Below are 11,413 nucleotides of genomic sequence, written 5' to 3'. Positions count from 1 at the left end.
CGACTTGTAGTTTTTATTGGTACCATTTTGGAGTCGATGCGACTTTTTTATCACTTTTTATCACATTTTTTTAAAGTCAGGATTCACAGAAAAAAGCAATTTTTCCATTGTTTTTTTATTTTATTTTTTTATGGCGTTCACCGTGCGGGTTAAATAATGCAATAGTATTATAGTCGGGGTCGTTACTGACGCGGCGATACCAAATATGTGTAACTTTTTTGCTTTATTTTGTTTTTTTAATAGTAAAGCAGTTTGTAAGGGGAAAAAGTTGTTTTTTCATTTTTTTTAAACAATTTTTTTAACTGTTTTATTAGTCCCACTAGGGGACTTTAATATGCAATCTTCTGATCACATTTATAATACACTGCAATACTTTTGTATTGCAGTGTATTACTGCCTGTCCGTGTAAAACGGACAGGCATCTGCTAGGCCATGCCTCCGGCATAGCCTAGCAGGCATTTACTACAGGCAGACCTGGGGGCCTTTATTAGGCCCCCGGCTGCCATCGGAGACACAGACACTCTGCGATCTTATCGCCGGGTGTCGGTGGGATGAGAGGGAGCTCCCTCCCTTTCTCCAAAACCACTCAGATGCGGCGCTCGCTATTGAGCACCACATCTGAGGGGTTAAACGGGTGAGGTCGATACTTATATCGATCTCACCTGTTCAAGCAGGGATGCCCTCAGCTACATCTGGTAGCTGAGAGCAGGGAGATTTGACAGCTCCCTGCTCCGTTTATTTATTCTGATGCAGCGCCGTGAAAAGGCTTATGCATCAGAATAAAGCCCATTAGTGGCCGCTGTGAAAAGGCCTATTGGCGGTCACTAACGGGTTAATAGGGTGTATCCCGCACAGTCTGACGCTCAATACAGTGATGGACAGTGTCACACTGAATGGGGACCTGTCCCATTGACAAGTAAAACTCAGTTTTCAATTTGTTTAAACATTTCCAGGAGGAATAACAGAGAAATGGTACAATGCAAAGTTCTTAGAAAAAAGATGGTCCAGAACTGTTATTTTATGGGAAATGCAAGTATTTACTAAAACTGACATACGAGTAGAACTGACGGGTCTTCTTTAAAGGGATTATCCAGGAATATATAAAGTGACAACTCAATTCTAATACTTCAATTCCTAAGACACCGTGTTGAAATTGGGTTGTCGCACACTGATGTTGAGGACAGTAGCGCAGGACTGATTGTTTACTTATATTTATATATGGATGGGGTCAGTACATAGAGGTTTATATACCTAAAGGGGTTTTCCCATCAGAGACATTTATGACATATCCACGGGACATGTCATAATCGCTCATTCATCGGCTGATCGTATAGTTTTTTGCAGCACTAAATATTATTGTTGCCGGCAGCACATCTCCCTGTGTAAACAAGGATGTGCTGCCGACATGATGGAAATGTATGGGGACGAATGAATATAGTAATGGTCGCTCAGACCCATACATAACCAATTATTGTTCCTAAAAGAAAGCATCCAATCCACCATCTCCAGCCATGGTCATCCCAAGATCAGTCCTCAGGAACTGAATTTTAACTATGAGTGAATTGTGTTGGGTTTACACCCTATAAATCTGCGCCAATCTAATATATCTGACAAGTGTGATGATGCTTCTGATTGTACAGGCACTGTATTGCCCTTGTATTGCTCAATCGCATAATGCATCCAAAAACAAAGTAGATAAAGGGTTGGTATAAGATTAGAAAAAAATGGCAGCCTTGTTCCAGGAATAGTGTCACTTCTGTCAATGGGCTGTGTCTGGAATTGCAGCTCAGCCCATTTTCAGTGAATGGGGCTGAGCTGCAATACCAGACAAAGCCAATGGTCAAGAATGGTGCTGCTTTTGAAAGATAGCACCATATTTTCCTAACCTCATAGAACTCCTTTAAGGCCTTATTCACACGAACGTGTGCGTTTTTTTGCCTACAAATACTGAGTCATTTAATCGTACTTGCATATATCTGTTCCAGGCAGCCTAGCTCCCATCAGTGGAAGATATAACTACCTGGATATGGAGCAGCGCTTGAGTAGCACCTTTACAGGATAGTCTGCTACTGGGTAATAATTCTGCTACTGGGTAATAACCAGAGGCTCTTTAACAGCTAGGTCATCTTGGTGTCCACTATAAATTTCAGAGTAAACCACCATAAAAAAAATCTCCCAGAGTGTTAAACGACCCTCTCCTAAACATAAGGAAAATACATAGAAATCCTGAGTTTTGTGCGGAGGACTGACAGCAAACTTCCACTGACAAATCTCATCTACAACACATGCCATCAGTCCTTCTGCTTTATACTGGTGCCCACAGAAGTGTGGAGCTCTAGCGTGGATACTTGCAAGCTGTGGTGCCTGTTTCTAAGCAATAACTGTCCATTGAATTATTATAATGTTTTACCAGAATTTTCAGCCATAACGTCTTTATTTTTCCATCGATATAGTCCTATGAGGGCTTGATTTTTGCGGGACGAGTGTACGTTTTTCGTAGCACCATTTATTTTGCCATATAATGTACTAGGAAACAGGAAAAAAATTATTTGTGGCGTAGAAAATGAAAAAAACTGCGATTCCTCCATGTTTTTTTGGGCGCCGCTTTTACGGAATTCACTGTGCAATTAAAACAACATGTTAACTTTATTCTGTGGGTCAATACGATTACGGCGATACCAAATATATATAGTTTTTTCTATATTTTACTACTTTTACAAGTAAAAACCCAACTGTAAAAAAGAAAATTTATTTTGTATCGCCAAATTCCGAGAGCCATAACTTTTTTATTTTTCCATCGATTAAGTGGTATGAGGGCTTATTTTTTGCGGGATAAGCTGTAGTTTTTATTAATACCATTTTGGTGTAAATGCAATGGTTTGATCACTTTTTATTTCATTTTTTGTGGGAGATTAGGTGACTAAAAAATAGAGATTCTGGCGTTTACATTTTTTTTTTACGGCGTTCACCGTGCGGGTTAAATAACAATATGCGGCGATACCAATTATGTTTATTTTTTTTTTTTTTTACTATGCTCTAGGGGGGAAATGGGAAAATGTTTTTTTTTAAACTTTTAATATTTATTTATTTTTTACACAAAAAAACAACTTTATTCAACTCATTTTTACTTTTTTTACTAGTCCCCCTAGGGGACTTCAACCAGCGATCGTTAGATCGCTTGCACGATATACTGCAATACTAATGTATTGCAGTATATCGTGATTCTGACAGGCAATTATTAAGCCCTGCCGGAGGCAAGGCTTAATAGGTGTACAAAGATGGCAGACCTGGGGGCGTTCATTAAGCCCCCAGGCAACCATAGCAACCATCGCTCCCCCGCTATTGCGTTGCGGGGGGCGCGATGAGCTGTAAGAGGGGGTCGCCACCCTCTTTCTAACTATTTAAATGCTGCGGTCTCTGTTGACCGTGGCATTTAATGAGTTAAACTAGCGGGATCGCGTTCGAGCGCGATGCCGCTAGTTACTCTGAGGTGTCGGCTGTAACAAATAGCCGACACCGGCATCGTATGGAGCAGGTTCACTCCGTGAGCCCACTCCATACTTCCTCTACCTGACTTTGGCGTATGGATACGTCAAATGTCGGGAAGGGGTTAAAGAGAATCTTTCACCTCTCCTGAGATATCTGTTTAAGTAGATAATTATATTTACTATGAAATAACAATTCTAGAGCATCTCTTACATCTACATTGTGCTTTTCCTCAGTTATTCCATCTAGAAATGTATCAATAAATTGACAGCTGGGTGTTACCAGTTGGGGGTGTGTCAAGGGGACAGGTAACACCCAGTTGTCAATTTATCCATAAATTTCTAGAAGGAAAAACAAAGGAACGACACAAAGCAGAGTTCTAAGAAAAGATCCTCCGGAATTGTTATTTAATGGGGAATATGAATATTTTCTAAAATAGACCTGTCAGGAGAGGAGACAAATATTCTTTAACTATGTACTATGTATATATCAAATATGTACTGAATAAACAAAGTCAATATGCAGAATATCTGTGTTTTAAAACATTTCAAAACTTCATGTAGAAGAAATAAAATGAAACAGCATCTACTTCACGTCAGGCTGTTTATTGTGTGAATTTTATTTTGTTCATTAATTCTGAGGTCTTCTTGCTTGTTAGATATCTTATATCTCCTACAGGGTCCATTTCTACATTACTGAGGCGTTAGCCATTAATCTCGTCTATCACCTTCAAAGCCACGTGGTACAGTAATGTATTAAATGATTGATGGAAAAGGTAATAAAAGCACAGTGGGAGAGAGGAATGCTGGTCAGCGAAGCTTGCAATTCAAGCTGAAGAGTCAATGAGCATTCCATGCTAATTGGGAATCAGCAGCCTGTAACAATCAGGTCCGGTCGTACTTAACAAAGTCATTTTGCGCCTCTCATTTGTTGGGAAGCAGGGGGATGGTGACTGGACATTTCCACAATCATTTTATGTATGAAGATACAGTGTCACCAGGCCATGATGGGAATGCAACTGATCATCATTCAAGTGTGACGCACATCTATATTCTGTAGCAATTCATAATTGGTTGTTTATTCTCAGTAGTTTGAAACGGGTAAAAAATATATTCCTCAGCATATCCACATATGAAATGTTTTTAAAAAAATGCATATAACATCAAAGATGATCTTCAGGCATGATATATTGTATCGTCAGACAATAAAGTAAAGACATAATAGATTGTGTATGTTAATACATTTCGGTGTAAGCTCCACATATAGAAAAAAAATGGGGTTATATCCCAAATAACTCCTTGCATGAAGGGAAAAGATTGAGTTAATGCCCCCCTACCCGTTCTGATGTCAGGTGATCTTAACAAAGTTTTGGAGGATTGAAACATTGTAAAAAAAAGAGGTTCCTCGATCCCCTTGCTCCTAAAGGACCTGACATCAGAATGGGTAGGGGGGCATTGGCCCCATCTTTTCCCTTCTAGCAAGGAGTTGTTTGGGATATAACCCCATTTTTTTCTATCTGTGGAGCTTACACCGAAATGTATTAACATGGACAATCTATTATGTCTTTACTCTATTGTCTGACGATACAATATATCATGCTTGAAGATCATCTTTGATGTTATATGCATGAATTGAAATCAAATTAATTTACCATGAAAACATAAAAATTCACTGTTTGTCTATATTTTTTCCAAACATTTTTTTTTTATGGAAAACCGTAACAGTTCAATTTTATAAAAACTCAGGTTCTATAGTTTTTCTGCAATTACTACGGGGGTCTGTATAAAAATAAAGTCCAGGTGTGGACTGCAGACGTAACCATCATTGCCTATTAGTTGCAATAGATCAAAGTACAACAAGCGGCTTTTACAGTTGTGGCATTTATGTTTGTTAGACTTATGGCAAAAAAATTGCGAAAGTCTTTAAAATATTTGGTGAATTTTATTTGCCAAGCAAATTTTTCATGGCCCTTACCAAAACTGTCAAGGTAGGTGGCATCCCCTGCCACCATTAGGACTCCTATTTGTAAACTTGTGATGTTGTTATAATTTTTTTACTTCTTTCCTCTTTAAAAAAGATGTAAAACCGGACCACAATTGTCCTTACAGGCTCATGTTTTCTGTTTGGCTGCTTACAGACAGTTGGAACATATGGTCATACAATACCCTGCAGAATCCATCATGGCTAGACAGGTAAGGCAGCTAAACTGCTCAGCCGGAGAGTTGACACAACTTTATAGCCATAGGTGGTGATCTCGCAAGATCACACAGTCTTGTCGTTTTGCAGAGAGAGTGCGCGCGCCCTGCAGATCGACAAGACTGTGTGATCTCGCGACAGAGATCACACAGCACAAGTCACTCTCACACTGTCTGTAGCTGATCTGGACAGTGTCAGAGCGATAAGTATCACGCCGCCATGCTATTTAGAAATAAAGAATCGCCCCATTGACAGTCCAGGGGGTTATTTAAATATCAGGCACCAAATATATAACGGCACCGATATCTGAATAACAGGGGAGGATAGAATTTTTTTTTTAAGTGAGACAAGGTTTGTGCAGCCCTGCCTATTACATGGTGCGCTCAGCTTCACATGTATGGGCAGGTGAGAGGTTCTCTTTAAGATGTGGAGAATAAAGTTGCTAGCTTTGTCTTGAACTATAGGGATTTTAATAGCATGGAATGGATTAATACATTACTTATGAATCTTTCTCAGGATTTACTCAGATAACATCAAGATCATTATCAGGACATGCATCTAAAAACACTATTTTTCTAGAACAGGAATAATTTTTACGGCAAAAATGATTCTCTTTGCAGCAAAATGAAGCCCTGCTATTCTCCATAATGGGGGTTTGTGTTCTTGATAAATGATCAATCAAGGGTTCATGTATACAACGGAGGTGTCCCTGCGACTCTGTACTATAGATCTGTAGGTGCTTGTAACGTCCACCAGGGTTTTGGACCCACTGGGCCACTCTGTCGTAACGGAGTAGCAGCTGGTCAAACAAATACAGGACAGTTACAGGTCGGTGGTACCTGGATGGCAGGCTGGTGCTGGATTGCTGGAAGCTGGTTTGTACTGAATTATCGGAAGCTGGCTTGTGCTGGATTGTCAGAAACTGGTGGGTCATCGGAAGCAGAACTTGTCTCAGACACTGGACTCAGATACTGGACTTGTCACAGACACCGGACACAGATTCTGAAGTCGTCACAGACACTGAACCTGACACGGACACCAGACACTGAAGTCGTCATGGACACTGGACTTGACATGGATACCGGACACAAATACTGAAGTTGTCACGGACACTGGACTTGAGACGGACACTGAAATCATCACAGAAACTGGACTTGACACGGACACAGACACTGAAGTTGTCATGGACACTGGATTCAGGAACAGGCTACGGAACCTTTGCAGACTAACACAAGGTTTGCACCAACATTGCTCAGGCACTGGGCTAGCGGGCAGGGTTCCTTAAATAGTCCAGGGTGTCCAGGGATAGGCTGGGGGCACTTTCACTGGTACAGTCTAGGGGGAGGAGACAGAGAGCAGAGCGAACCGGTGTTCCTGGGGAAGGAGATGCCGGCGGAGATTCAGAGAGCTGCGGTCGCGGCTGCCGGTAAGAGGTGGTTGCTGGTAGACAGTGACCGCAGGCATCACAGCGCTGCATGTCCCTCTGTATGGTTCTCCATACGGCACTGTATTTCTGAGTTATTCTCCCCTCTAAAGAATCCTTCTAGAAGGGAATATCTCCATAATATAGCAGCCGATGGCGCATGCTCATTTTTAACTGTCAGATTTATAAGAAATTCAACAGAAAATAACCCCCAGTAAACAGTATGACATCTGAGGCATACATGACGTACAGTAGGGCCCAATAGAGGTCTATGGTTGCCGTAATACGGCTCCATATAAGTGGGAGAATATCCAGAGAAAAATGAACGCCTATGTGCATGAAGCCTAACAACCATTGCCAAAATTGGTCATTGAAAATTCCAAAATTCAATATAATGAATATCTTATAGTAAAATTCCCTACCGTCATAATTAGATTTGGAGTAAATACTGTGATTGAAATGCAATAAATGATAATCTGGAATGTCACCTGTCAGATGTGCACTGTCCTGGAAACCAAGAATTCACGAACGTCTTACATAACAAAAAAGTAATCCATTGTAAAACAGCTGATGTATGACTTTTAACAATCTCGCGTCCTGTAATTAACTACTTTGTTGCCCTGTAATAAGAAGTAATCGGATAACATGTATTGTGTAAATGTATGTAATCAGCTAATTTGTGCAATCCGAGGGAGACGCTAGGAATGCAGTTAAATGGGGTGGGCTGTTTAGCAAGTTTGGGGAGAAGAAAAAAGCTAAATATTTTTCTCTTCTCATTGCCATTTCTAATGCACCATATCAAGAACTAAATGCAAAACCTGGGGTTAATTCTTCTGGAGTTATCAAATCCTGGATAAAGCTAATCCTATCTGACTTGGAAAATCTGACTGTTACCATAATCCAGTGATCACTGAATACAGTAATACTGCCAAATATTGATAATGAGATTCAGTGGCCATGGGATCCATAGAATTGTATACTTATAATTATCTATAGTGTTACCCTCACATTTACAAGGTATCATAGACCTTCTAGAATGAGAACAAACTTGATCCAGTGATAACAAGACTGGAGGCACGAAGAGCATCAGGCTTTTCCTAGACACCTGCTAAGCGCTGTCAGACAGCAATCATCAAAGCTATGTACAAGTCATCATGTGAGCCCAATATGAGGATATCTGTGGAGCGGGGGCTGAAGGAGACCCAATATGTGCACAATTTTAAGTATGTTGTTCAGCAGAGCAACTTGTAATGTGGAGCCCTTTATAAGGTGTTTGGGAAGTTCAGTCATATTTATTATATATATGGCTTGTGTTAAAGGGGTTGTCCGAGATTTAATGACTTTGTGTTAATGCTTGCAATTTATAAATGTAAATACATTTATAATATACTTACATTTTCCAAAGTGGCCCCGTTTCCAGATCCTGCCTTGGGGAACTTGAGGGGTGACGTCACTCTCTGCTTTGGCTCAGGCCGCTTTGTTGATCTTGAATTCTTTGCCGGATATACGACACGTCACTTGTCATGTGCCATGTATCGGCTTGTTCTGCTTCACAGCCCGTAACGCGCATGCGCTGTTACTGCTGTTCTTGCAGTCCCTGCTGTTCTCCAGATAACAGCAGGGGCCGCGCATGCGCATTACAACAGAACAAGCCGATATACACCACGTCACAAGTGACGTGTCGTATATCCGGCAAAGAATTCAAGATCAACAAAGCGGCAGAGCCAGTGCAGAGAGTGACGTCACGAGTCAAGTTCCCCACGGCAGGATCTGGAAACGGGGCCACTTTGGAAAATGTAAGTATATTACAAATGTATATACATTTATAAATTACATGCATTAACACAAAGTCATTAAATCTTGGACAACCCCTTTAAGGTCTTCAATAGGATAGTTCATCACTTCTATCAAAATGATAACTAAAATATTGAAAAAACAATTCAGGACCACAGAGAAATTGCAAATTTCACCTGTAGGACAACCTTTTCATGTGGCTTCTGTTTAGGTCTTGGTGCTCTGCTGAACTTAAAGTGTAGCTAAATGTTTGACAAACTTCTGACATGTCATAGTGACATGTCAGAAGTTTGGATTGATGGGGGTCCGAGCACGGAGACCCCCACCAATCGCTAGAACGAAGCAGTTGAAGTGCTCGTGTGAGCGCTTAGCAGCTTCGTATATGTTCGGCTACTTCTGGAAATAAATGTATCTATGTACGGACTTAATATAAAGTATATGAGCCCGTACTCCGATACATCGGCTTTCCAGAAAAAGCTGAACAGACACGAAGCGGCTGAGCGCTCACACGAGCACTTCAGCTGCTTCATTCTAGAGATCGGAGGGGATCTCAGTGCTCGGACCCTCACCAATCCAAACTTCTGAAATGTCTCTATGACATGTCAGAAGTTTGTCAAACGTTTAGCTACACTTTAAGGTTTAAAGGGTCTGTCTCATAAAGTCAAACCCTGTCCATATGTTTTATTAGAGAATATTAACATCATAGAGGGGGGTTCCCCAATTCTTGCCCCCTCTATGAGACAGAATGAAGAGCCGCTGTGTAAGAGCAGCTCTGGTTTTGGCGTACCTATGGCGTCCATGTATTACATAGATGGCCATTCATTTTAAATTCCTGTCTGGCCGTTTCTTCCTGGGCAAAATCAGCTGTTTGCAGGGGGTTTTAGGAGCCGGACCCGTGGGCTCTGTTCTGAAAGGGGGTGTCTGCTAATCTTTGGGGTAATGTGAACCAAGGAAGGTTGAGGGAGTGGCTGGTAAGGAGTCTATAGGGCAATACTTCCTGGCAATGCTCTACTCCAGCAGTTGTCAGTTTTTAATGGGGATATAAACCTTTGAAAGGTATGTTTTCTTTTTAATAAAAATGTCAATCAGTGTGATTGGCACAACTTTATAAATAGTTTTTATTATTTACTTTTTGAGATACAGCTGCTTTGTATTCCGTATAGAGAGCAGCTGTATCGTTCGCTAAATCCTGTTCCCTGTCGGGTCCGTGGGATTGACTGGTTCAGTGTCAGCGGGTCGGACACGCAGGATCCGCCTGTTATCCATTAAATCTAAGTTCAATACTTAATTGTGATATATTGCAGGTGGATCCTGTGTGTCAGAGACATGCAGGATCCAACTGACCGCAGGACTGACGGATTCAGGTCTTAGCAAATGATACAGCTGCTCTGTATAGAGAATATAGAGCAGCTGTATCTCAAAAACGAAAAATAATCTTTACTTAAAACAAAATATAAAGTTGTTCCAATCACACTGATTATTTTAATTAAAAAAAAATCCCTTTCAAAGATTTACATATCCTTTAACCCTAATCTGGATCATACCCAGCGCATTACTCAAGGTGCAGGTCCTGGTGTCATTGTGCTGGTGCTTTCTGCTATTAGCAGATGTGTTATTAAATGGGAGATCCTTCAAGTTCTTTAGCTAAGTTGCAGCATCAATAATCTTTTTTTGTATATTATTTCTATCGTTATACATGTGTCATCTAATGGTGTATTGACTAGAAGACAAGTTGTAGAAGTCTATGTTTTTGGACATTCTGGTTTAACCCCTTAAAGCGGATCTGCCAGATTTTTATGCTGCCCTGTCTGAGGGCAGTATAGCGTAGTGACAGACACGCTGATTTCTGAGGTCTGTCAATTATTTGTTAATGTGCTGTAGCTTCTGAGAATTTACAGGTTATATTTTCGGCGTGTGGCCAGCGCTGCAGACTTAGAGTCCATTGATATGCATAATTTTCACGCTTCCACCCGCCACCCAGTGCCGTCCAGCCTCAGATTGACACATTTCTCTCTATTACTGTGATGGCACTGGAACACAGATTCAGCAGCATCACTGCAGTGTGATTGTACCGCGGTTTGCGGGAATGACCTGCTAACTGTGTCATACTTTTATGGTGCAAAAAGGGGTAAATCCCCAGGTGTGAGGAGCATAAAATATTTTGTTTTGCAATATATCTGAATTAATTCATGCCTTCTGCAATACCGAGCAGACTCTTCAGAAGACAGGTGGAATAATCTGCCATCTTTAAATCCACCTGCAGTAATGACAGCACACCTGCCATTTACAGAATCCCTGGAGAGAACAGTATACTGGGAATTCTCATGCTTCATTATTTAGCTATACTTTGCTTAATCATTTCGTTAGTTACGTTAAAAAACAATGTCAGCCCTGCCATTAACTTTTTGTCACAGATTCAGTACATTATAATGTGACTGATCTGACCCTCACACTTCTTTCAATCAAGCTTGAAGTGAACGCCTAAACGAATGTCTGACCTGGGTAATAGTGTTC

The sequence above is a fragment of the Rhinoderma darwinii genome, chromosome 4 (genome assembly GCF_050947455.1).
Source record: "Rhinoderma darwinii isolate aRhiDar2 chromosome 4, aRhiDar2.hap1, whole genome shotgun sequence".
Lineage (NCBI taxonomy): Eukaryota > Metazoa > Chordata > Amphibia > Anura > Rhinodermatidae > Rhinoderma > Rhinoderma darwinii.
Note: the sequence above shows the minus strand (reverse complement) of the source record.